Raw genomic sequence first — 6,000 nt, 5'->3', positions numbered from 1 at the left:
GCCTACGACTATAAAGTCATTTCATTCAACACAATCTGATGAGGTGTGTCCAGTATCGAGGTAATATAAATAACAATATAATTAGATATTGGAATACTTTAAGAATATATATATATATATATATATATCTAGTTCACTTTATACTTCGGTCAACATGCTTTTTTAAATTTGGTGCAATGTGATGCATGTAAGTAAGTACTGTAAATGTAATGTACTGCCAGTGCCTTGCATACATGTTAAACGAACGTTCCATGGTCTACAGGAAACAGGTAGTAAAGGAGGCAAAATAACCTACTCGTACTATATGAAAAGTAAACATGCATAAACGGACAGAATAAATATTTCTATAATAAAATTAAATAAATACTGACCAGCAGATACTGTATGAAGATGTCCTGTTATCAGGATCAGCAGTACAAAAAAATACATAGCCCATGACCGTATTTTCACAAAGTTCGTAGAGAGGACAATATGTTGAAAGTTGTTATGAGCTTAACGCGTTTTTGAGCCAATGAGAATTTAGCTAGCATTAAGTGTCAGTAAAATCCGTCATGAACCAAATGTTAGAGGTTGAGTAAAGGAAACTGAAAGTACTTGTATGTATTGTCAACAAGCCCAAACCTGCTATTCGTCTGCGTTCACAAACTGCTCGGTTAAATATTTTGAGCAATCACTCTAGGTCTGATCGCACTCGAACTTTTTCCACATCTTTTCTGTTTGGTCAGTACACAAATGTATGGATAAAAAACGAACAAAATTGGGCTGCATGCGCAAATGCACACTTTTATGCCCAAAATAATGCCCTGGGTGTGCTGGGGGTCTGTTATATTCACCACTAACATTGATGGCGTTTGCTGATCAAGTGAATAAACTCTGATGCGCTAAAATATTATGACTACTCACAGGTGAAGCGAATAACACTGATCATCTAACAAGGGCACATGTCAAGGTCTGGGTAGATGGGATGGTAAGCAAACAATCCGTTCTCATAGTCAACGTGTTGAATGTAGGAGAAATGGCCAGGAGTAAAGACCTGAGTGAAATTGACAAGGGCCAAATTGTTATGGTCAAATGACTGGGCCAGAGCATCTCTGAAACAGCAAAGCTTGCGGGGTGCTCCCGGTCAGCAGCGGTGAGTACCTATGGTACAGTGGTTCGAGGAGGGACCAACCACAAACCGGCGACAGGGTATTGGGGGCCCAAAGGTCATTGATGCTTGAGTGCAACAAACGCTATCTGGTCTGGTCCGAACCTACAGAATGTCTATTTTGGCACAAGTCACAGAAAATGTCAATGATGGGAATAATGTGTCACAACACAGAGTGCATGGCACTCACATGGACGGGCATGTTGGTGTGCACCGTTTCCCTGGGGAAGTGACGGCAACAGGATGCACTGTGGGAAGACAACAAGTCGGTGGAGGGAGTGTAATGCTCTGGGCAACGTTCTGCTGGGAAACCTTGGGTCTGGGCATTCATGTGGACGTCAATTTGACAGGTGCCGCCTACCAAAATATTTTTGCAGACCAGATACACCCCTTCATGGAAAAGGTATTCCCTGATGGCAGTGGCCTCTTTCAGCAGGATAATTCTTCTTGCCACACTGCACACATTGTTCGGGAATGGTTTGAGGAACATGATGAAGAGTTCAAGGTGTTGCCCTGGCCTCCAAATTCCCCAGATCTCAACTGACTGAGTATCAGTGGGATGTGCTGGACCAACAAGTCCGATCCACAGTGGCTCCACCTTGCAACTTGCAGGACTTGAAGGATCTGCTTCTAATGTCTTGGTGCCAGATACCACAGGACACCTTCAGGGGTCTTGTGGAGTCCATGCCTCAGCAGGTTGGTGCAGTTTTGGTGGCATGCAGAGGACCAACAGCATATTAGGCAGATGGTCATAATGTTTTGGCTCATCAGGGTATGTCTTTAACTATTAACTAAATGTTTGTAAATGGTTTGTAATAGCAAATGTTTTGTTTGTAGGCCTACAATATGTCTTCGTGTTTGTTAACATTCAAGAATATGAAGGACAGCAAAGATTTCTAGGCCAGCAAGATCCCTCTTGGATATTGACGCTGAAGAGTGTTGAACATTCATTTCAGTTGTTATCATTTTGAGGCTTTTGTTCATGATTGTCCTGTTGATGTTGAATCTCTGTTCATATGTGATCACACACTTAAACAGATCAACTTCCCTAACAGGAATTCCCAACATAAAAATGAGTTTGTAAGTTTCAGTATATAACTGAGTGTATATGTGATTGATAAGGCACAAGGGGGTGTGGTATATACTCTGTATACAAAGGCTAAGAGCTGTTCTTAGGCACAACGCAAATTAACTGGTTTCTCTGTGGACACTAAAAATCCCATGGCAATTACTGTACAAGTAGGATTGTTAATCCAAACTATATCTTCAATTGGGCCCTCATTTTATTATCATGGCCACTTAGTTGTTTCAGCTTCCAGTGGGCTAATCAATTACGTTTTTATACTGGTCAATAGTCAAATCAATAGCCTGGGGAGACAATAACTGTGATGTCTTTGCACTGGCCTCCAGTCAGTTACAGAAAATATTTTAAAGTTGTGTTTCTGTATTGTAAAAATGTTCTTCTAATTTTTGAGATGCTGGATTTTTTATTTCCATGAACTGTAAACCATAATCATCAAGATTGAAACAAAAACATGTTTGAAATGTTTCCCTACGTTTATTGAATCTAGAATATACAGTATCTCACAAAAGTGAGTACACACCTCACATTTTTGTAAATATTTGATTATCTCTTTTCATGTAACAACACTGAACACTTGTATTACTTTCTCATGATTTGTGTATTAATTGCATTATGAACTCAATAAGCCTCTGTAAGAATTGTATTATGTTAATTGATTACAAAACTGCTAAACTGCTATTCAAAATTGAAATAAATGCACTGTGTTAGAATAGGCTGCAATTATTTTAGAATTTGAAATCTTTTTCCTATACAGGATTGTGGCACTAGGCCTGTACCTGTAACATCTATGGACACAGAGACAGATTGTGTCTCATTTTTGTTCCTTCCATTTGGAGAACAGAAATACAAATGGTATCTCAGATCAGGAGGTCTGTTGCCAGGATAGCATAGCGTCTTATTTTCATGTTTGTGTGATAACTAAATTTTTGTGCGTTTCTTGAGTAGAAGACAGAATATGTTTGGTAACGATTAGTTAGACGTATATAAGGGAGAAAGCAACAGTGTGATGGCAGAATAATAAATTACACTTAGCAAACTGTCTTGTTCCTGGTCAATTCATAAATTGGAGTAATGAACTGCAAATAACCATGTTTTCTTTCCTTCAAATGTTTATTGAAAAGTGGACTTTTCCACAGCATCTCTTAGCTCATTCACAGTAACAATTACAGTAATCTTACCTATCCACCTCTGGTTTCCCACAAACACAACTATTATCCTTCTTCCAGTCTATGGGACAAGCTGTCTAGTTCTGGAGTGCTGGTTTGTCCAAAAGAGACCTGGTTGAGGTGAAGCCTTTCCTGCTACTAGGAAAAGGACGTTACTATTGTACATCAATTATGTCTTATGGAATTAGGAACAATTTGAATGAGAAATGACCAAATTGATTTATACATTATAATAATGTTTTGTTTGTTCTGCTGATTAATTCATTTAATTAAACCTCTGTCTTCTTCCCTTAGACCCAGCAGCCACCTTCTGCAGTTCCTCTCTTCACCCACCAGAGGGCTCAGTCCAGAAGCCCCAGTGTGAGATCAACCCTTTCATGCCCCGCCCTCTAGTGTCCAATGACAGTCTTACTCACAGACCCCACCCACACCCCCATCTACCTGCAAGCTGATTGGTACTCTGCTGCCCTGCGCAGTCACCCAGCTTCATGAGTGCTCCTACAAAAACATAGGAACAACCTGGTAAAGAGCCAATGACTCAGTAGACCAGGGCCACCCTCAATGTCATCGGTGAGACTCAGTAGACCAGGGCCACCCTCAATGTCATTGGTGAGACTCAGTAGACCAGAGCCACCCTCAATGTCATCGGTGAGACTCAGTAGACCTGCTTTCTAAGACTAGGGGATGTTGCTCCTTTTAACTGATTCAGGGTCAATTATGACTGGGGTAGGGGAATATGATCCTAGATCTGTTATTAGGGGTGATTAGAATCTTAAACACAGTTATTCACATGCCATTCATGATGGGTCCTGATAGGAGAGTTAGTTTTATTTTCTAAACTTAAAATGAGATTTGCAAAATTCATCCTGGAATATGTCCTATATTCAAAAACATTTCTTTTGCGTCAATATTCCTAACGGAGTTTATTGCGACGATGATGAAAATGTATTGTTCTTATAAATACTGCCACACCTTTTTTTGTCAGTTGTACCTTATATGTATCGAAGTACATTTCCTAGCTTCAAAACGGACATGTGAGATATATGCCATTTGTGTTGTTTGTTGGTGAGATTCGGTGTTGAGCTCATTCTCTGAGATTCTTCAGTTGCTTGCGAGTTACTGGAAGCTGACATAGTTATATTTTATTCCTTGTGGAAAAAACGCACCAAGTGAAAATATTTGTAAACCTGAGTCAGAATTCTTGACTGCTTCACAGACACTACAAGCTTCAGTGCATTAATAATTTATACCAGTGTTTTGTTTTGTTGTATGTCTCCAAAAACATCCTTCCCATGAGTTCCCTGCGTTGTGTTTTATTTTTATCCTGTGAGTGGATTTTGGTGGAGAGAAGGGTCACTGGAGAGTTCAAGGTGCGATTTCGACAGAGCTATCAGTTTAGGCACTATAACTAACTTGTAATTGCTGTTTGAACACATCAATACATCTTTATTGACCATTCACTCTACTATTTACAATGACTATATTGTAAATAACAAAAACAGAAATACACCAAAATAAAACCAATGATCCAAAAGATGCAGATATCTTTTGTCCTCTCAAACTTCCATCCATCCATCCATCATCTTCCGCTTATCCGGGCCGGGTCGCGGGGGCAGCAGTCTAAGCAGGGATGCCCAGACTTCCCTCTCCCCAGACACTTCCTCCAGCTCTTCCGGAGGGACACCGAGGCGTTCCCAGGCCAGCCGAGAGACATAGTCTCTACTCTGAGCTCCTCCCGGGTGACCGAGCTTCTCACCCTATCTCTAAGGGATCGCCCAGCCACCCTGCGGGAAAAACTCACTCGGCCGCCTGTATCCGGGATCTTGTCCTTTCGGTCATGACCCAAAGCTCATGACCATAGGTGAGAGTAGGAACGTAGATTGACCGGTAAATCGAGAGCTTCGCCTTGCGGCTCAGCTCTTTCTTCACCACGACAGACCGATACATCGACTGCATTACTGCAGAAGCTGCACCAATCCGTCTGTCAATCTCCCGTTCCATCCTTCCCTCACTCGTGAACAAGACCCCTAGATACTTAAACTCCTCCACTTGAGGCAGGCACTCTCCACCAAGCTGAAGTGGGCAAGCCACCCTTTTCCGACTGAGGACCATGGCCTCGGATTTGGAGGTACTGATTTTCATCCCCACCGCTTCACACTCGGCTGCAAACCGTCCCAGCGCATGCTGAAGGTCCTGGTTTGAAGGGGCCAACATGACAACATCATCCGCAAAGAGCAGAGACGAAATCGTGTGGTCCCCAAACCTGATACCCTCCGGCTCCTGGCTGCGCCTAGAAATCTTGTCCATAAAAATTACGAACAGAACCGGTGACAAAGGGCAGCCCTGCCGGAGTCCAACATGCACTGGGAACAAGTCTGACTTACTGCCGGCAATGCGGACCAAGCTCCTGCTTCGGTCGTACAGGGACCTGACAGCCCTTAGCAAAGGACCCAGGACCCCATATTCCCCAAGCACCCTCCACAGGATGCCGCGAGGGACACAGTCTAATGCCTTCTCCAAATCCACAAAACACATGTGGATTGGTTGGGCAAACTCCCATGAACCCTCCAACACCCCGTAGAGGGTATAGAGCTGGTCCAGTG

The 6,000-nt window shown here is 42.3% G+C and overlaps 2 protein-coding genes across 5 annotated transcripts in view; both read left to right on the top strand.

The window, feature by feature from the left end:
* LOC114828690 (BOLA class I histocompatibility antigen, alpha chain BL3-7-like) overlaps positions 1-6,000 on the top strand; it is a 593,411-nt gene that overhangs the window by 263,748 nt on the left and 323,663 nt on the right. The gene's annotated exons all lie outside the window — the stretch shown is intronic.
* The window catches only part of LOC105009518 (class I histocompatibility antigen, F10 alpha chain-like), a 262,976-nt gene that overhangs the window by 24,334 nt on the left and 232,642 nt on the right, over positions 1-6,000 (top strand). The gene's annotated exons all lie outside the window — the stretch shown is intronic.

The sequence above is a fragment of the Esox lucius genome, chromosome 10 (assembly GCF_011004845.1).
Source record: "Esox lucius isolate fEsoLuc1 chromosome 10, fEsoLuc1.pri, whole genome shotgun sequence".
In the NCBI taxonomy this organism is placed as follows: Eukaryota; Metazoa; Chordata; class Actinopteri; order Esociformes; family Esocidae; genus Esox; species Esox lucius.
This window is presented reverse-complemented; position numbering and strand designations above follow the sequence as displayed.